Here is a 21,612-nt window from a genome sequence, read left to right as displayed (position 1 = left end):
GGTGCGTGCCTGTAATCCCAGCTACTCAGTAGGCTGATGCAGAATTGCTTGAACCCGGGATGCAGAAGTTGCAGTAAGCCAAGATCGCACCATTGCACTCCAGCCCAGACAATAAGAGCAAAACTACGTCTCAAAAAAAAAAAAAAAAAAAAAAAGTACTAAAAGTAACTATCCTGGCATTTGCGATAATCATACTTTGTCTTTTCTTTATAGTTTTATCACCTTTAAATGTAACACACTCACATTTGAGATAATCATACTTTGGCTTTTCTTTATAGTTTTATTACCTTTAAATATAACATACACTCACAAATCTAAAGTTTACTTCTCTTTAAATTGCATATGCATGGATTAACACTACTTTAAGACTTGTGGTTTTTTTTTTTTTGCTCAAGACTATTTTTTGTGATTCATTCATGTCATATATATAAAATGTATATAACTTATTTTCACTACAATATAGTATTTAATTGCATGAATATACATTTTATCTATTCTACTATCGGACATTTGAGTTGTTTTTATGCTTCTGCATTTAGGAACAATGATGCTATGGACATTCTTACATATGTGTACTGGTACAAATGTGCAATAATTTCTCTAGAATATATAAGAGAAGAAATACAGAATAATTGAGTCCACATACATAAAATCTTTCTCTTCAGTGCCATGATGTTTCCTATCTATAGTAGCTGTGTGATAGTTTGTGTATTCATCCCTGCCTAAATCTCATGTGGAACTGTAATCCCTATATTGGAGGTGGGGCCCCGTGGAGATGATTGGATGGTGGAGGTGACTAGATCACTGGGGTGGATTTCTCATGAAGGTTTAATACCATCCCCTTGGTGATGAGTGCTGTCCTCACGACAGTGAGTTCTGTTCTCTGGCTGTTTAAAAGTGTGTGGCATCTCCCCCTCTTGCTCCTGCTCCCCCTTAGCCTTCATGAGGCCTTCCCAGAGGCTGAGCAGATGCCAGCATCATGCTTCCTGCAAAGCCTGCAGACCCACAAGCCAATTAAACCTCTTTTCTTTATAAATTACCTACTCTCAAGTATTTCTTTATAGCAATGAAATATGGACCTAACACACAGTATCTAAAATGATTTGTAATCCCCCTAGCAATTACTCGACATTCATGAAAACACTTAATATTAGTCAGATTTAATGTATCAAATATGGTTCTAATTTCTCTGATTTAATGAGGTTTTGCCTATTTTTGTGCTTGTTAGCCATTCAGGCCTTTTGAGTACTGACTTGAGTGTTGGGGCCTTTCTCTTTTGGCTACTTCTCTACAGGAATTCTATATATATTCTTGGTATTAATCTTTTGTTGAATGTATAACAAATATTTTCTACAAAGTTGTGGCTTATCTTTTCATGTTCTCTATGGTGCCTTTTGATGCATTTAAGTTCTTGATTCTAATGTAGTCAAATATTTGTTTTTCCATTATGGGTTTTTTTTGTTTTTTGTACATTATGAAATTTTTCCTAAGATTGAGATCCGTAAAACAGTCTCTTACCTTTTAAAGTTTTACAAGCCGGGTGTGGTGGCTCAGGCCTGTAATCCTAGCACTTTAGGCGGCTGAGGTGGGCAGATCACTTGAGATCAGGAGTTTGAGATCAGCCTGGCCAACATGGTGAAACCCTAACTCTACTAAAAATACAAAAAATTAGCCAGGTGTGGTGGTGGGTGTCTGTAATTCCAGATACTTGGGAGGCTGAGACAGGAGAATTGCTTGGGCCCGGGAGGCAGAAGTTGAAGTGAGCCAAGATCATGCCTCTACACTCGAGTCTGGGTGACACAGCGAGACTCTGACTCAAATAAATAAATAAAATTTTACAAAACCTTTCGTATTTGAGACCTTAATCCACTGGCATTTTGATATTTTTTGTATAACACAATTTCCTTTCCAGGACCATTTCCTGAAAATCCCCTTTCCCCTCTACTTATCAGCAATAATACCTGTGTCATAGTTCAAGCATACATGCATGAGTTTATTTCTTTATCCCTGAACTAAAATTATACTTAGTATTATAGCTTTGTGTATTATTAAGTCTTGCCATATAAAATAAGTCCTCCTGCCTTATTGTTCTTTAAGAGTCTCTTTGATCTTCTTGGCCTTTTGCATGTCTGTATAAACTTTAGAATCAGCTTGTGAAGTTCCAAAAATCATATAAACCAATAATCACGAAACACTACCTGTTGGGATTCTGATTGGAATTGCATTGTCTGTTTTGTTCTGGATTTGTATATCATTAATTAAGACTGATACTGGCCAGCAATTTTCCTTTCTCAAAGCTACTTTTTTTTTTTTTTTTTTTTAAGAGTTCGGAGTCTCACTCTGTGCCCAGACTGAAGTATGGTGGTGTGATCATGGCTCACTACAGCCTGTGATCCTCCTGCTTCAGCCTGCCAAATAGCAAGGATTACAGGCATGCACTACCATGCCTGGCTAATTTTTTTGTAGAGACAGGGTCTCGCTATGTTGACAAGGCTGGTCTTGAACTTCTGGTCTCAAGCAATCCCTCTGCATCAGCCTCCCAAAGTGCTGGGACTACAGGTGTGAGCCACTGCTGCCAGCCTCTCATAACAATCTTACGCGATTTTGGTATCATGGTTATACCTTTTTTTTTTTTTTTTGAGACAGTCTTGTTCTGTCGCCCAGGCTGGAGTGTGACGGTGTGATCTCGGCTCACTGCAACCTCTGCCTCCCGGGTTCAAGTGATTCTCCTGCCTCAGCCTCTTGAATAGCTGGGAGTACAGGCACGTGCCACCACACCTTGCTAATTTTTGTATTTTTAGTATAGACGGGGTTTCACCACGTTGGCCAGACTGGTCTGGAACTCCTGACCTCAGGTGATCCGCCCACCTCAGCCTCCCAATGTGCTGGGATTGCAGGCATGAGCCACCACGCCCGGCTGGTTATGCTAATCTTATAAAATGATTTTCTATAGCAGAGTTTTCCCTTTCCATACTCTAGAATAGTTGTATTTGGTAGGCACTTGTTAAACCATCTTGCTTTGCGTTATTATAAGATCCAATTTCCTTAATAATTATAGAATTATTAGTTTTTTATTGTTTTCATAATTATATTTTTCTAGGAGTTTTAGATAAAGTTTCCGTATTTTTGGCATCAAGCTCATAGTATCTGTTTATTGCCTCTGGCATCTGATATGATGTCAACATTTTCATTCCTAATATTTTGGTAAACTTTTTTCTCTTAATCTCACCTGGGATTTGTTCATTTGTCTTTTCCAAGAATAATCCTGACTTTGTTGAGCCTTTTTTATTAGGTTATTATGTACTTAATTTCTGCTATTATTACTTCTTTCTTTCAACTTACTTTGGGCATATTTTGCTGTTTCTTCCCCTTAAATTCTTAAGATGAATGCTTAAGTCATTCACCAACCTTATTCTTTCTTTTTTCTTTATAAGCAGCTAAAGCTACACATTTCTTTCCCGGAACTGCTTTAGCAGCATCTTACAAGTTTTTACATGTAGTATTTTTGTTATTGTTCAGTTCCACCTATTTTTCTAATTTTCATGATTTTTTGTCTCATGAGTTATTTAGAAATATTCTCAAATTCCACACATGGGAGTTTTCTAGGTATCCTGTTAACGATTTCTAAAGGTGAGATAACTGACCAATCAGGACAGACAGAGCCACAATAATTGGCATGACTTTCCCAGTGCCCAGTGGCTGAATACCCCTGTATTTCTACCATAACTGTACTGGGCTGCCTTCCTTGATGGAAAATTTCTTATAAATCTAGCTCTAGGAGCAAATCAGCCCCATTTAAAAACCAGCATTTTTAAGAGGAGCCACACAAGTCCTTGTCTTCAAACAATGGAACTGACTCTGACTCTCCTTTTTTAAAGTCTCTTTCTCCCGCATCATCCTACAGGAATCACTTTTGACATCCATGCCTGCTTCAGCCTCACCCATCTCTTAGAATTCCTGTTCCATTACTAATCCACGATCTTGTTTTTGAGCTCAGCTATGCCTTTTTGGTTTCTTCTTATGTGTTTGGGACAGAAGGATGCCAATACGTGAACTTTAGTGTACTATTTTGACCAGAAGTCTCAATCCATCTTCAAGTCATAAATCATATTCATAGAAAATGAGGTCAGATTTGAAAATTCTAAGTTTTCATTGTTACATAAAATCAGTACTACCATATAAAAGATAACTTATAGTTTCAAAAACTCTATGGCTTTTTAAAACTTAAAATCCAGAGACATATTTAAAAGTTTTCCATTTTAATTCAATCTAGTTGTAAAGATAAATTAGTATAGAAAATGTCATGTTAGAAGTAAAACAAAACACTTGCAAAGAATTTTTTTGATTTTTTATTAAAATATATTTAATTAAAAATAATACCCACTATGGCACTCTCCTCCATTGAGAGGGAAAGGGTGATGAGGAGGGGCTGGCAATGCTCACCCCTAGGAATCTGGACAAGCCCTGCCTCCCAGGTTCCCCTCTATATCCCCAGCTTTCCAACAGGCTTTGACCTCCAGGCAATTGGTTCACAGTTGCAAGTGCTTGTGGCCCTCCTTTGAGCTCCTCCAGGCCCACCCGTGTACAGAATTCAAGGGCCACCTGGACAAACTCTGTGCTTTTTCTCATTCTTGGGATCCTTCGTTTATGCTACAGAGAGGATCTGGGGGGCAGAGTGGAGTCTCCACTAGCTGGGGTAAGAGAGGAAACGGACAGTAATGGGGGACAGGGCCAAGAAGAGGGATGGTGATGAATACTCCAGAGCAGGATCGGGTAGCAGGGCACTGGGTCACTCAGCATGTCTGGGTCACTCCAGGCCCAGTAGCTCCATGCACGGCTCATCTTCTAGCCCTAGCCCCAACTCCAACCTGCTACTGACACCTCAAAGCCAGACATAGCAGCCAAGGTTGCTGCAATCTCCTTAGAGAAACCTGGGGAGGAGTCTCCTATGAGGATGATGTTAAGACTTGAGCCACAGCAGCAGCAGTGGGGGGTCAAGTTCTGGTGGTTGAGGGTGTGGGGATCCTGAGGGCCGGCCACGGGCCCCTCACCTTCTAAAAATCCAGGCCCTTTGGAAAAGCCAGGGGGATCCATCACCAGGCTGGTTTATGGGCTCTCCATGCTGAACTGTTCCAGTTCCCCAGGCTGAAGTCACTCATTGGCCAGTGAAGACTTGCCCAACCCCAGGGGGCCGAGGTGGGTAGTATTCCATAATCCAATTGCCTGCCCAGGGGCTGCCCACCTGTACTGAGCAGGCCTGAGAGGGCAGGTCTGGCTGCTGCAGAGACTTTGGGGTATGTGGCTGGATGTGCAGATTACTGGTCTCCAGGGGGACACCCTGAGTGATGGAAGACAGGGTGGGTGACATTGGCAAAAACTGCTTAGGCCGCTGCTGTTGGGACCTTCTGGCATCAGCTGGACCTGCGGGCAAACTGAGGGAGCTGAGGGGTACAAGGCAGTGGTGGGGGGGAAGCCCAGGAGTAGAGGTTGAGTAAGTTAGGGGCAGATGAAGAGTAAAGTGGAGGACGAGAGGAGGAGGAGGAAGAGGAAGAGGGGGAGGGGGAGGAAAAGGGGGAGGAAGAGGAGGATGAAGAGGGGGAGGAGGAGGGGGAGGGCCAGGGGTACTTAGTGAGGGGTGGCCCAGGAAGGTAGTAGGCAGGGCATGGTGGGCCAAGGAGGAGGGAGGTAGTGATGAGTGGCTGTGGGAGCCCTGAAGATGGATCTGAAGACTGCTTAGGGAAGCCTGGAGATCGGGATTGCTTAGGGAGGACCGCAGGGATGGGTGGCTAAGAGGTCAACAAAGTCCTGGTGCATCATGACCTGGGCCCAAGACCAGGCCCAGGCCCTCACTAATGCCCAGGTGAGTCATGATGTGAGTCAAATTGGAGGTACTGTTGCCCCTATTCAGACTAAGGTAGGCTGTCTCCTCAGGGTCCAGGGGGGTGGGCAGTGCTGGCAGAAAGTGCAAACTGGTGAGGTCAGGTAGGGACCTCCTCCCATATCCAGTATTCGTGGCAGGTGGGAGGACAGGCACATTGACAAGCTGGCCAGGAGATGGAAAGATATTAATTCCAGGGACTTCATTAAGACCAGGGTCAGGAGGAAGGTGATGACAGCTTCTAAGTATCCCATGGCTTCAGCAAATGCTTGTCACCTAGGAGAACTTCTCTTCAATAGCAGGTACCCTGGAGTCCATTTTACCACCCAGAAATGTTGGGTGGGCAGGATGCTGGGAGATGTGGGGCCTGAATAAGTATCCTGGGAACTGGGGTTCATCACACTTGTGTAAAGGGCAGAGCCAGAGCTTGTCCTGTTAAATGCAGATGCTGGGCAAAACAGGTACCCCTTCTCTGCAGGGAAATTGTCCCAGGGGATAGTCCTTAACCAGCTGGAAACTTGGGGAGGAGATAAGTAGGCAGGACTATAGGGAGAGCTGTCAGTGTGGTAGGGTACTGACAGAGAACCACCATACCAGGAGCTCCTTGTTTATGGCAGTTGCAGTTTTTGGGTGTGTAACTGGGTGGAGCCGATGTCCATTATCATCTCCTCGAGGTCCACTGCGTCCTCAGCCTGACACTGCTTCTTACAGCATGATCTCACTAAACTTGCACAGATTGAAAGCCAAGGCTGTGGCTGAACAAGGCTCATTTGCCCCTGCCCCCGATGTCACCATCTTCCTCCCGTTCCTTCCTGACACCCTCACAGTACAAGCCACTGTTCCTCCCTCAACACCTCCCAGTATCCTACTCCAGCCGAAGCCACTGCCGCCTCAGCCTCACGAAGAGTTTTGGAAAGTACAGGCAAACCCTTCAGAATAGCTCCCCAATCATTATTTTCCCAATAGAACACCTCTTGGTTTTTAATACCAAAACCTCCTAAAATGTACTTTTCTCACAATGCAAGATTTTTCTGGCCAATATTTATGTAAGGAAAGATTTATATTTGTATATGACAAAACTCAATTGGCATTTTAAATAAAAGAGTGTGTAAGAAAAGTTTGGAGCTACATTCCAAATATAATCGATAGACTGTTAGAATCACAGTAGACATAAAAAATCATGCCAAGTTATCAAAGTGATACAAAATGTAGGTACAGGATGATGCTTTTATCATATTCAGTACGAGCCATTTACTAACACAGTTTGCTTGTCCTCAATGTATTTCTATAGCCTCTCATATATTTGTTTAGCCTTTGTTTTGTTTATTGCTGAGTATCTAAATATTTAAGAAAATGCTGACGAAAACAGTGGGAATGGGCAAAAAGCAATTATAATGGAAGAAAAGATTTTACTATATATAAACCTGATCTGTTAATCTCATTGTTTATTGATCACACATGATGATATTTTACTTATACAAAGGTAATTAATAGTGGTTAGTTACATTTCTGAATGTGGTTAGGGAGTTCATGTTGATAAGACTGCCATTTTTTCCCATTTAGTCTACATTCAACCATTTGACCTAAAAAAATGACAATCTCATATGGTTCAACTTAATATAAAAGTAATGTTCACCCCAAACTTAGATGTCAAAAATTTATAAAAATAAAATCTGCTAAATGAAACATAATAAATATTTTGAAATATAATCTTTAATCAAAGCCATTTTATGTTTAGCTCATTTTAAGAAATATTTTTTACCTCATTTAAGGCTCAACTTTTTGTTAGGGTGAAATTAAAGGAAAAACAGTTCAGATCTCAACTTTTTAATATCTGTTGGTAAATATCAAGACACATGATTTTTAAAAAGAAAAAAGCCACAAATGACTGAACGGAACATACATGCAAATTTAAGCCATCTTTGCTTCAGTGAATAAAAATAAACACATGGAATTCATATTTCAAGACTTTCTAATCTTTAAGATAGTTACTTAAGATCTGGTATTAGTGCTATTTGTCATAAAAGCTCATATATTCATTGAGCTGTCAAAAACAAGTTTTACATGTTGACAATTGCCTTTTGGTCTCTGAATACAGGATCCTATTATATGTTTTCTAGTTCACAGCTGAGTTCACAGCAGCTGTGAGGCTAAGAAATGCCAGCAACCAATTAGGCTGGCATAAACCTTGTCTAGCATATAAAGTATAATTTGGTTGCAAATGGAGGAGACAAGAGCCAAAATAAGTCAGCCAAGAATACTAATAAAATTTCATTACAAGTATTTAGAAGTCAGAATATTAAAAATCTAACAAAAATATGTATTTTATTAAGAGGATATAGTAGTAGAACGTTAGGAAAAATACAAAAAAGCAACAATCAATTCTTTTCAGATCCAAGCAGTTTTTTAAAAGGTTGCAGTTGTTTCTGACATACTTAGGATTACAAACTCTATTTTTTTTTTCTATTTCTAACTACCCTAATCATAGGATTGTGATATATGACTATACATATGCCAAGTCTTCCCCCAAAGTGAACATAATTTTTATCAGTTCCCCTTTAGATGTTTCTATGAAAATTTCTCTTCATACTTTTAAGATATTAAGACCTTTACAATTTTGTTTTTTTTTCTTGAGACGGAGTCTCACTCTGTCACCTAGGCTGGTGTACAGTGGACGATCTCAACTCACCAGAACCTCTGCCTCCCAAGTTCAACAAGCAATTATCCTGCCTCAGCCTCCCAAGTAGCTGGTATTACAGGCATATGCCACCATGCCTGCAATCCCATAAAAAGAATTTTTTTTTTTTTTAGACAGTCTTGCTCTTGCTGCCCAGGCTGGAGTGCAATGGCGTGATCTCAGCTCACCACAGCCTCTGCCTCCCCGGTTCAAGCGATTCTCCTGCTTCAGTCTCCCAAGGAGCTGCGATTACAGGCATGCGCCACCACGCATAGCTACTTTTGTAATTTTAGTAGAGACGTGGTTTCTCCATGTTGGTCAGGCTGGTCTCGAACTCCCAACCTCAGGTGATCCGCCTGCCTTGGCCTCCCAAAGTGCTGCGATTACAGGCATGCGCCACCACGCACAGCTACTTTTGTAATTTTAGTAGAGATGTGGTTTCTCCATGTTGGTCAGGCTGGTCTCGAACTCCTGACCCCAGGTGATCTGCCTGCCTTGGCCTCCCAAAGTGCTGGGATTACAGGCATGAGCCACCATGCCCTGCCTAGACCTTTATAAAAATTTCAAAACCTAAATATGCATAAGAACAACAACTTAAATTATTAGCAAAAATAAAACTTCAGTTATAAGATTGTTTATAATGGCTATTTCCAAACCCTTTGAAATTGTTTAAATCTGTTTTGTTTAAAGTATGATAAATTTAAAATATAACAAATCAATGCTTTATAAAATATTACTACAAAAAATATAATTTAAAAATTTTTACACATATTTTTAAAAAGTAGTCACTGGTGAGTCACATGAATAGAGCCATGTAAAGAAAATTAATAGGAAAATCTAGTTTACATGCCAATAAATTAAAATATATAGTGTATCTATTCTTGATAAAACCTCTGGCAACCCCTTCCATTTTCAATCAGAATACCACCAAATAATTTAAAAGCATTTTTAATAGACTTTTAAAAATATGCTAATAAAACTAATTATCTCCTGTACCTCTTAAGCAGCAACTAAGAGGAAAACATGCATAAATATCCATTCTCAGAAGAACAAAGAAATATTACTCTGAATTGTAAAATCACACATTCAGACCAAGTGTCTGGCAGAACAATGTTGTTTCCAGAAGAAGAGTACAATAAACAAGCTTATTCAAAGTGGTTGGTAAACAGACACTTGAAGGAAATACTTTCTTCCAAGTCATTCCGCACCAGATAAATTATCTTAGAACACACTGACGGTAAAACCTTTGCCACTTCATATCAGGTGATTGATTAAAACCTTTCTTAAATAACAGGTTTTCCATCTTTCTTTCTTTTTTGAGACAGGGTCTCACTCTTGCCTAGGCTAGAATTCAATGGTGCAACCTTAGTTCACTGAAACCTCTGCCTCCCGGGCCCAAGTGATCCTCCCCACTCAGCCTTCCGAGTAGCTGGAACCAGAGGTGCCTGCCACCACACCCGGCTAATTTTTATACTTTTTGTACCGGCCGGTTTTTGCCATGTTGCCCAGGCTGGTCTCAAACTCCTGGGCTCAAGTGATCTGCTCACCTCGTCCTCCCAAAGTGCTGGGTCTACAGGCATGAGCCACTGCACTGTGCCCGGCCCCATTTTTCTTAAATGATAATTAGATACATAAAATAGTGGTTCCAATCAATTGTATATATAGTTATTAAAACAATTACCACTGTAGAATGCAAATTCAAAAATTGTACTGCCATCTTTCCAAGTTAAATCATAGAAAAACATGTTAATAAGCTTTCATTGTCTAAAGAGGTTTAATATTGGTCTTTTAAAACAGATACAATTCCTTTCTTCAGCTTATTAAAAGAATTCTAAAAAGGATGCTCCTTTAAGAACATGAAAATAATTCCCCTCTTTAATACATTTATATTATAATCTTATCATAACCGCAAAATGGAGAAAAGTTGGGAAAACAAAGATTGTCAAATGTTGCTTTAAAATAGACTAAAATGACAAGGATGCTACAAAAAAGCATTATTTAGAAAGTGGAAGTTAACTGCACAGTAATATTCATAGTAATGTTAACTACACTAATAGTCACACATTATATCTTGGTTTTGCCAACTACCTCAAAGCAGTTATTATTTATAATCTAACAGTAAATGTCAATTTATTCCTAGGTACCACTGACCAATAAATGAGGACAGAAAGAAATTTGATTTGTTGGAGGTCACACAGCAGATCAGCAGCAGATCCAGCAGAAGTCAAAGTCTCAAACTCTGATATTCAGGTTGTGTTAGCTAATCTAAGCAGTGAGGAAAAGAATCCTTCATGAGGACTATGTAGCATTACACCTTCTTCAATAGCTTTAGTGGAACAAGAAGCCATTAGAGAAGGACATAAATAATGTCTCAGCTGACACTGGTAACAGTGCTGTTGCTGTTTAGTAAATCTCTGGGGAATGTGACTTCTCCAAACATAGAGACTTTTTTGTTTGGTTTATCACTCTTAAGATGTTAGTTTTTTAACTAAACCGAAAGTTTTAGTATTTCTTTTCTTAGACATTAAACACAAACCTGAAAGTCTGACACAAGGAGAGGAAAAAGGAAATGATATAGCTAAGATTTTCATTAAGAAAATACAACTTAAAAATGGGACAAATTTTATTCATATTGAAAACAAACTATGAAATTTCAAATTCTTACCTCAACTATTGTTTTGAAAAGGGATATAAAAACTCAATAGTGCTCAGTTCCTATGGGGTGATGGGGAAACTTCGGATCTGTTGAGCTGCACACTAACAATTAAGGTAGCATTATTATTTAGAAGGGCCCATTGTGCAGCTTTTTAGAAAAGTTTCATTCAGAATTTGCATAAGAATAATAAGAAAAATGTCATAAAAGAGCTATGATAGCATCAAAAAGTATTAAATCAGGCCGGGCACAGTGGCTCACACCTGTAATCACAGCACTTTAGGAGGCTGAGGTGGGCAGATCACCTGAGATCGGGAGTTTGAGATCAGCCTGACCAAAATGGAGAAACCCCGTCTCTACTAAAAATACAAAATTAGACAGGCGTGGTGGTACATGCCTGTAATCCCAGCTACTAGGGAGGCTGAGACAGGAGAATCGCTTGAACCCCGGAGGCAGAGGTTGCAGTGAGCTGAGATCAGGCCATTGCACTCCAGCCTGGGCAACAAGAGCAAAACTCCGTTTCAAAAAAAAAAAAAAGTATTAAATCACTGTAGTTTCCTGATGTTATTCAGCATATTTGGGGCTGGGGAAAGGCAGGGTTAAAACACCATCCAAAACCACTTGTAAAGAGAACAAAAAAACCAAAATTCTAAAATCACGATGTAGTATGATTATGATTCTAGATGAAATAGTAACAATGTTAAAAAAAAAAGTTAACTAAATCTCAAAATCTGTAAGTCTCAATTAAAAGGTTGTTCTTCATATCTACATTCCTTTCGGTAACAGACTATACTAAATGTATCTTTACTCATGTGTTAAAGAATAAAAGATTTCCTATTTAGAATACCAAAGACTTTTACAGTGGTGTTGTTGAAGCAACATGTTGCCAATAGTTCAAAATTCTGAAGAACTCTTTCCCAGGTGTTCTCCTGAATACACTGAGCAATGCGATCTAATTGTGCCCTGGCTTAAATTTTTATTTACCCAAAAGGGAATTCCATACCAATATAGCTGTGCTATTCTGTGAACTTTTCACAGCTACATATACATATCATCGTCTCTTATGCATACATCCTAACGAGACAGGGATCTTGTGGAATGTTTTTCAACTGTCAGTGCAATGTTACTATTCCCCCACTCTGTCATCTCAACTGCTGCTCCACTCTACTTATGGGAAGCCTATGATGATAGTGGCCCTGAGTCACGGAAATTTCTACTTTCAAAGCCTGGCGAATTTCGGTTAGGGGAATAAATGATCACTCTTCTAAGCCCTTTTACCACTAGGGTAAAATGTATATTTCAAATTCACTGCTGCCAGAACTAAAGATACATAAAGAAGAATGAGATCATTGAAGCTCCGTGTGGCAAAAAAGGCTAAAGTCAGATTATGAGTTTGGTTTTGTACATGTGAAGTTCAAGATATCTGTCCAGTGGAGATATGAAGTAGGCTGTCTAATAGACTGGAGATGGTCAAAGCTGAAGAAAAAAGCTTGGGGATTGTCAATTCAAATCATGCATTCTCAGTGGGGGTGATATCCCCAAGGTGGTAAAAACTGGCTCTTTGGAAGGGCAGATCTTAGATATTACAATGGTTTATGGCCCTTCGAAGGGCCACAACCCATAAATAGATGTAGAGAAATTTCACTGCGAAGGGGTGATTAGGCAATAAAGTAGTCAAAAGGCTTCTCAGGCAGAGCAATAATGGAAAAAAGGTTTGCAAAACACCAATATAGACAGTATTTTTTAAGACAATCAAAGTGGATGCGACCACTAAGAGAATGAGAGTAGAAGTTATGATCTTTGAAGTTCTGTACAGAGGTCAGGGAAATGAGATACCAGCAAAGGAGATCAAGAAGTTACCAGAGAAAAAGAAGAAAAATCAGAAGAGTAGTCACAGAAGCTAAGTGAAGGTATTTCAAACAAAAGGGAGTGAATTAACTGTGTCAAATGCTGCTAACAGATCAAGTAAAATAGGAGCAATGCCTAAAAGTGAGAGTAGTCAAGAGGTTTTTGTTTTTTCTTTGAGGCAGTGGTTGGATCTCAACTTACTGCAATCTCCGCCTCCCTGGCTCAAGGAATCCTCCTACCTCAGCCTCCTGAGTAGGTAGGATCATGGGCATGTGCTACCATGCCCTGCTTACCTTTGATATTTTTTGTAGAGAAGGAGTTTCGCCATGTTGCCCAGGCTGGTCTCAAACTCCTGGGCTCGAGTGATCTGCTTACCTCAGCCTCCCAAAGTGCTGGGATTATAGGTGTGAGCCACCACACCCAGCCTAAGAGGATTTTTTTTTGATGGGAGAAATAACAGCATTCCCATATTGATAGAAATGATTCAGTGAAGAAAATAACTGTTGATGCAGCACAGAGAGACCACTGAAGTTGTGACTGGGCAGGTGAAAAGAGATAAGATCCAGCATACGAGTGGAGGAAAGGGGCCTAAAAGAGGAACAGAAAAAATGTGTCCACAGCAAAGTAAGAAAGGCAGTCATAGGCACAGATGCTAGTACTTGGGTAGATGTGGCTGACTTGTAGCTCTTTTCTGGTTGCTTGTATTTCTTGGTGGTGAAATGACAAGCAAGGCCATTTTGCTGAGAGTGTGGGTGAGCCAGGAGCAAACATCCTCAAGGAATGAGGAAAGTTGGCAATATCAGTAAGATTTCTATTTGATCCCAGCACTTTGGGAGGCTGAGGTGGGTGGATCATGAGGTCAGGAGATCAAGACCATTCTGGCTAACACAGTGAAACCCTGTCTCTACTAAAAATACAAAAAACTAGCCAGGTGCGGTGGCGGGCACCTGTAGTCCCAGCTACTTGGGAGGCTGAGGCAGGAGAATGGCATGAACCCAGGAGGCAGAGCTTCCAGTGAGCCGAGATAGCGCTACTGCACTCCAGCCTGGGCAACAGAGCGAGACTCCGTCTGAAAAAAAAAAAAAAAAAAAAAGATTTCTATTTGAGAAACCAGATATATGGTGTCTCCACTAACCAACAGACAGAATACAAACACAGAAATATGGGGATAAAGGCAATGGATTCCGTTTTTGGTAAGTTTAAGATAGTGGTAGTGGCACATCTACTTTTAGATGTGATAGTATCTAAAAGTAGATTAGAAACCAAGAGAAATATTTGGTCTGTAGAGGCATTTTTTTTTTAACTTTTATTTAAGGTTTGGGGTTCATATGCAGGTTTATTACACGGGTTAAACTGCATGTCATCGAGGTTTGGTATACAAATGATCCCATCACCCAGGTAGTGAGCAGAGTACCCAATAGCTAGTTTTTCAACCTTCCCACCCTCCCTCCTCTAGTAATCCCAGGGTCTATTGTTGCCATCTTTGTATCCGGTATTTATCCAATATTTAGCTCCAGCTTAACTAGTTCACTGTTGATGGACATCCAGGTTGATTATATGTCTTTGCTATTATAAACTGTACTGCAATGAACATACGAGTACAGGTGTATTTTCTGTAGTAACAATTTATTTTCCATTGTGTATATACCCAGTAGTGGGATTGTTGGGTTGAATAGTTTTAAGTTATTTGAGAAATCTCCACACTGCTTTCCACAGTGGCTGAACTAATTTACATTTCCACCAATAGTATGTGAGTGTTCCTTTTTCTCTGCAACCTGGCCAACATCTGTTATTTTTTTGACTTTTTAATAATAGCCATTTTGACTGGTGCGAGAATGGCGTCTTGTTGCAGTTTTTACTTACATTTCTCCAATGATTAGTGATGTTGAGTATTTTTTCATATACTTGTTGGCCACGTCTGTCTTCTTTTGAGAAGTATCTGTTCACGTCCTTTACCCATTTTTTTTTTCTTTCAGAGCAGGAATGAAAGTTTATTTAAAAGTTTTACAGTTGGGCATGGTGGTTCATGCCTATAATCCCAGCGCTTTCGGAGGCCAAGGCAGGTGGATCACCTGAGGTCAGGAGTTCGAGACCAGCCTGGCCAACATGGTGAAACTCCGTCTATAATAAAATACAAAAACTAGCCAGGCATAGTGGCGGGTGCCTATAATCCCAGCTACTCGGGAAGCTGAGGCAGGAGAACCACTTGAACCCAGGAGGTGGAGGTTGCAGTGAGCCGAGATCATGCCATTGCCTCAAGCCTGGGTGACAGAGAGAGACTCTGTCTCAAAAAAAAAAAAAAAGAAAAGAAAAAGGAAAAGAAAAGCTTTACAACAGTAAGGAAAGGAAAGGAAAGGAAAGAAAGAAAGCACAACTTGGAAGAGGAATAAGCAGGCGACTTCAGAAAGCAAGTGTGTCCTTTTGCCCATTTTTTAATGGGACTGTTTGCTTTTTGCTTGAATTGTTTCTTATAAATTCTGGAAACGAGACCTTTGTCATATGCATAGTATGTGAATATTTTCTCCCATTCTGTAGGCTGTCTGTTTACTCAGTTTCTTTTGTTGTGCAGAAGCTCTTTAATTAGCTCCTATTTGTCATTTTTTTTATTTTTGTTGTAATTGTTTTCGGGACTTGGTCATACATTTCTTTGATAAGGCCAATGCCCAGAATGGTACTTGCCAGGTTTTCCTCCAGGGGTTTTACAGTTTGAGGTGTTACATTTAAGTCTTTAATCCATTTTGAGTTAATTTTTGTGCATGGTGAAAGGAAGGGGTCCAGTTTCAATCTTCTGCATGTGGTTACCCAGTCTCCCCAGCATCGTTTACTGAATAAGGAGTCCTTTCCCCATTGCTTGTTTTTGCTGAAGATCAGATGGTTGTAGGTGTGTGGCTTTATTTCTGGGTTCCTGATCTTGTTCCACTGGTCTATGTGTCTGTTTTTGTATCAGTACCGCGCTGTTTCGGTTACTGCAACTTTGCAGTACAGCTTGAAATGGGGTAGTATGATACCTCTGGCTTTGTTATTTTTGCTTAGGATTGTTTTGGCTATTAGGTTCTTTTTTGGTTCATATGAATTTTAGAATATATTCTTCTAATTCTGTGAAGAATGTCATTGGTAGTTTGATAGAAATAGCACTGAATCTGTAAATTGCTTTGGGCAGTATGGCCATTTTAACAACACTGATTTCCCATCCATGATCATGGAATGTTTTTCTGTTTGTATCATCCCTGATTTATTTCACCAATGTTTTGTGATTCTCATTGTACGGCTCTCTTTATCCTCCTTGCTTAGCTGTATTCCTGGGTATTTTATTCTTTATGTGGCTACTGTAAATGGGATTTTATGCAGAGGCATTCTGAAGAAGAATTTTCATTACAATTTTTTAATTAATTAATTTTATTTTATTGAGACAGGGTCTCCCTCTGTTACCCAGACTGGAGTGCAGTTGCACGAACACAGCTCACTGCAGCCTCAACCTCTGGGCCTCAAGGGATCCTCCCACCTCAGCCATCAGTGGCTGGGACCACAGGTACATACCACCATGCTCGGCTAATTTTTGCAAGGTATTTTTTTGTAGAGACAAGGTTTTGCCATGTTGCCCAGGCTGATCGTAAACTCCTGGGCTCAGGTGATCCACCCATTTTGACCTCCCAAAGTGATGGGATTACAGACATGAGCCACTGTACCCAGCAAAAAAATTTAAAGTATTATGAAAAATTGCAAACTTACACAATAGATGATAACCCCCTACATTCAGCTTCACTACAGCTATTTCTATCCCCACAACTGGGTTATTTTGAAACAAATTCTAGCTATCATATCAACTCATCAGTATTTACTTCAGAATGTATAAAGCTATAATTTTATGTGTTTTTAACATTCTCCCTTTTAAAAACCTTTTCTAATATATTTATTTTTCCATCTGTCTCAGATTTTTTTTTTTTTTTTGAGATGGAGTTTCGCTCTTGTTGCCCAGGCTGGAGTGCAATAGCATGATCCTGGCTCACCGCAACCTCTGCCTCCCAGGTTCAAGCGATTCTCCTGCCTCAGCCTGCTGAGTAGCTGGGATTACAGGCATGTGCCACCACGCCTGGCTAATTTTGTATTTTTAGTAGAGATGAGGTTTCTCCATGTTGGTCAGGCTGGTCTTCAACTCCCAACCTCATGTGATCTGCCCGCCTCGGCCTCCCAAAGTGCTGGGATTACAGGTGTGAGCCATCGCGCCCAGCTTTCTAAGATGTTTTAATAAAGCTGATTTGTTGTTGTTGTTTTACTAAACTGAATCACATTCCACTCATCTATTTTAAAGTAACATTAAAAAATGATCATTAAAAAAAAAACCCCAAAACCATAAAACAATCTTTACCATATTTACCATTTAAACTCTATTTCCCATGCATCTCTTAACGCCTGGTTTTGTGCTGTGCTTACTATGGTCTCTGTAAATACTGATAAATTATACCATATATGCACATATGTGTATAGGCACACAGATAAAAGGCAACCTTCTCCCACCCTTCAACTCTGGTAACAGAGAGATGACTTCGAGACTAGAGTTGCAAGGCATTTCAAGGCCTTATTCATCCTTTACCAAACACTTGCAGCGTTATTTGCTGACAAATGCTTAATTAATTTGTTTTCTATGTTAAAAGGTCAAGAACAAGTGTTAAGATGAAGGAAGAACATAAACATTTAAGTTTAAACATTAATATAGCCTATGGAAAGGCCTACATAAGTAGTAGGTCTCATCTTGGATTAGACAATGGTTTCTTAGACGTAACAAAAGAAAAAATAGATAACTGGACTTAATCAAAATTAAAAATTTTTGTGCTTCAAAGGATATTATCAAGAAAGGGAAAAAACCATCAGAATGAGAAAAAATATCTGTAAAGCATATTAGATAAGGCAGTAGTATCCAGAACTTTTATACCTCAACAATAAAAAGATTAATATTGACTGGGTACAGTGGATCATATCTGTCATCCCAGCACTTTTGAGAGGCTGAGACGAGAGGATCACTTGAGCCCACGAGTTTGACCAGCCTGGGTAACATAGTGAGACCTTGTCTCTCCACCACCCCAATCCCCTCTAAAAAAAATTAGCCAGGCAAGGTGGCTTGTGCCTGTGGTCCTAGCTACTCAGGCACTGAAGTGGGAGAATCACTTGGTCTTGGGAGGTAAGGCTGCAATGAGCTATGATCATGCCACTACATTCCAGCCTGGGTGACAGAGTGAGACACCGTCTCAAAAAAAAGAGAAAACATACCAAATTATAAAGCGAACAAAGGCTTTGAACAGATCTTTCTCCAAAAAAGACATACAAATGGCTGGGCATGGTGGCTCAAGTCTGTAATCCCAGAACTTTGAGAGGTCAAGGTGGGCAGATTACTTGAGCCAAGTATGAGACCAGCCTAGGAAACGTGGTGAAACCTGTCTCTACAAAAAATATAAAAATTAGCCAGATGTGGTGTGCACCTGTAGTCCCAGGTACTTGGGAGTCTGAGGTGAGAGGATCAGTTGAGCCCAGGAGGCAGAGGTTGCAGTGAACTGACATCACACCATTGCACTCCAGACTGGGCGACAGAATAAGTCTCTATCCTTTAAAAACAGAAAAACAAAACAAAACAAAAAACAAATGGTAAATGAACACATGGAAAGATGTTCAACATCATTAATCATTAGGGAAATGCAAATGAAAATCACAACAAAATGCCACTTCATACCCACCAGGACAACCCACCAGGATCCACTTCATACCCACCATAAAAAAGATGGAAAATAACAAGTTTTGGCCAGGATGTGGAAAATTGGAACCCTCAAATATTACTAGTGGGAATGCAAAATAATACAGCCACTTTGGAAAATAATATGGCAGTTCCTCAAAAAGTTAAGTATAGAGTTACCATATGATCCAGCAATTCCACTTCTAGGTATAACCTACAAAAACTGAAAACAATTTTCAGTTATTTTATGTCCACACAAAAACTTGTATATGAATGGTATTTATAATGGCCAAAAAATGGGAAACCCAAATGTCTATCGATTAATGGATAAATGAAATGAAATATTACTCAACTATTAAAAAAGTACTGAAAACGAGTTACTATACTGGTAAACTTGAGTATGGATTATGCTAAGTGAAAGATGCTATACACTAAAGGCTATGTATTGTACAGTTTCGTTTATACTCAATGTCCAAAACAAACAAATCTACAAAGATAAAAAGTTGATTAGTGGCAGATACCAAAGGCTGGAATGAGAGGGGAATGCAGAGTGACTGCTAATGGGTATGAGTTTCTTTTAGGGTTTGTCATAAAAATGCTCTGAAATTGGACAGTGATAATAATTGTACAACTTCATGAACATACTAAAAAAAAATCACTTAATTGTACACCTTAAAGGACTCTTTAGGTTTTAGTTTTAGTAAATAAATTCAGGTTATAGTTTTAGTAAGTAAAACTATAATACTTATTTCTCAAAAAATTTTAACTAAATTACTTTATTCTCATGGACATAATATATGATACATCTTTTATTTTTCCATATTGGCTATGATAGATAAACATCAGAACTTAGATGTTTTCTATTATATGTCTGGACCTCATAAACACTTCATAAATTAAGCATGTTATCCTTTACAGGGTCACTTAAAAAAAAAAATTTTTTAGGCACAGCCTGAACTTCACAATCCAAGCCAGCATATTTCAAAAGTGTAATGTACACTGTGTGGACAAGAGTATGAGGAAACAGGCATTTTTGCAGATAGTAAGGTAAATTCGTATCTATGGAAGACGAGTCAACAAGATCTATCAAAATCACACACACACAATTATCTGACCCAGAGCTTCTACTTCTAGAATTTTCCCCTACAGATATATTCATGTATGTATAAAATGTCAAAAGTTTAAGACTATTAAATACTACAGTACTGGCTGTGTAGCAGCTACAGATTAGGCAGAAATGTAAATGTCATCAGTAAAAGACTGGTTAAATAAATTGTGGTATATTTACTCACTAATGAAATGTAGTACAAGAAAGAATGAGACTATTATTTATCTACTCAAAGGTTCTCCAATGTATCATTATTATTAAGTGAAAGTAAATTACATTCCAGTACATACAATATAACATCTGTAGGAAAAAGTATATATTTACACATATTTATACTACATGTAGACAGAGATACATAAGCACAGATTTTCCTGAAAAATGAAAAAGAAGTAATTCTCTACAAATATAAGAAGCTAGTAATATTTTTGTCTCTTGGAGAAGAACTGGGTAGCTAGCTGTGGGGTAGGGGTAGGATGGAGACTAATAGATATATACATACATACATATATATATCCTTTTGGAACTTAATTAGCCATAGGACTATACTGTTATTCAAAACAGGTTATTAAAGAGAAAACTACAAGCATACATTAAAAACAGTGACACCCACCTTGTCATGTCATATTCTTGATGCCTGAAGGATGAAACCACACAAGTCAATTTTTTAGAATGTCAAAACTTGAATAGACAGAGCAGTGAAAGAGCAGCTGGAAGTTCATTTAGTCACTGGTTCAGTACATAGATAATTTATAAAGTGTGCAAAGTACATGTCTTAGGCAATGGGGAATATAAAGGAACTTGATCTGACCAGACGCAAACATATAATATAATACAATGAGTGTTTTGACAGAGTAAAGAGAGGAGACTCTCCACTCATAAAGCAGGGGACCCATCTTAGGCTAGGAATCAAAAGGAGATACAGCAGTTAGCTAGGTTAGTTAGAAGTGGAGTGTTCCAAGGAAGTTCAGCTTGTCTGGAGTATAGTGTGCCTCAAATAAGCAGCAAGAATGAGACTGAAGAGGCAGGTTAGTTTGTTCGGGGTCCACCATAATAAGCCATGTTAGACTTGGGCTTCATACAAAGGGCAACAGAAGTAGAGAACGCTTTCAAAGTTTTCAGCAGGTGATCAGAGGGTCAAACTTACATGCCTGAAAGGTTACTCTGAAACAGTAATTAACCAAATTATTGTTTTGGGTTTTGTTGTTGTTGTTGTTGTTGTTATTAACCAAATTACTCTCCTAGGTGAAGAGGCCTATTAGGAATTTGTTGCAACAGCACAGGCAAGACATAATGCTAGCATGACCAAAAGTTATAGTGGTAGGTACAGAAAAAATGCAGGAAGAGTTACTTGAGTCATTAAATTAAGAGATCTGATAATAGGCTGTTCTTATTGAAAGAATAAGAACAGGAGTTCTTACAGGAGAATGAGGAGAAAGAATATAGGGGAATAAGGAGAATAAGGAGAAAGAATAAGGAGTCAAGGAAGACAACCAAGTTTCTGATTGGAGCAATAGAGTGAATGAGAAATACTGAAGTAGACTTGAGGAGGGGGCGATGGGTTCAATTTTGGACATGCTGAATCTGAGTGCTTATGAGATATCCAAGTGGAGATATGCAGTAATCCATGACATATACAAACAGTACATGTCTGTAGCCAACATGGGCTAAAAAGAAGCATTTGGTTTACCCAGAAAGAGAATACTATGTGAGAAGTACTGCAGGGGTA

The 21,612-nt window shown here is 39.2% G+C and overlaps 1 protein-coding gene and 1 pseudogene across 4 annotated transcripts in view; both read right to left on the bottom strand.

The window, feature by feature from the left end:
* KIF2A (kinesin family member 2A) overlaps nt 1-21,612 on the bottom strand; it is an 86,361-nt gene that overhangs the window by 51,361 nt on the left and 13,388 nt on the right. The gene's annotated exons all lie outside the window — the stretch shown is intronic.
* On the bottom strand, nt 4,688-6,648 carry LOC112626131 (annotated as a pseudogene).

Source organism: Theropithecus gelada, chromosome 6 (genome assembly GCF_003255815.1).
Source record: "Theropithecus gelada isolate Dixy chromosome 6, Tgel_1.0, whole genome shotgun sequence".
NCBI classification, from domain to species: domain Eukaryota; kingdom Metazoa; phylum Chordata; class Mammalia; order Primates; family Cercopithecidae; genus Theropithecus; species Theropithecus gelada.
Note: the sequence above shows the minus strand (reverse complement) of the source record. Positions and strands in the feature narration are given on the sequence as shown.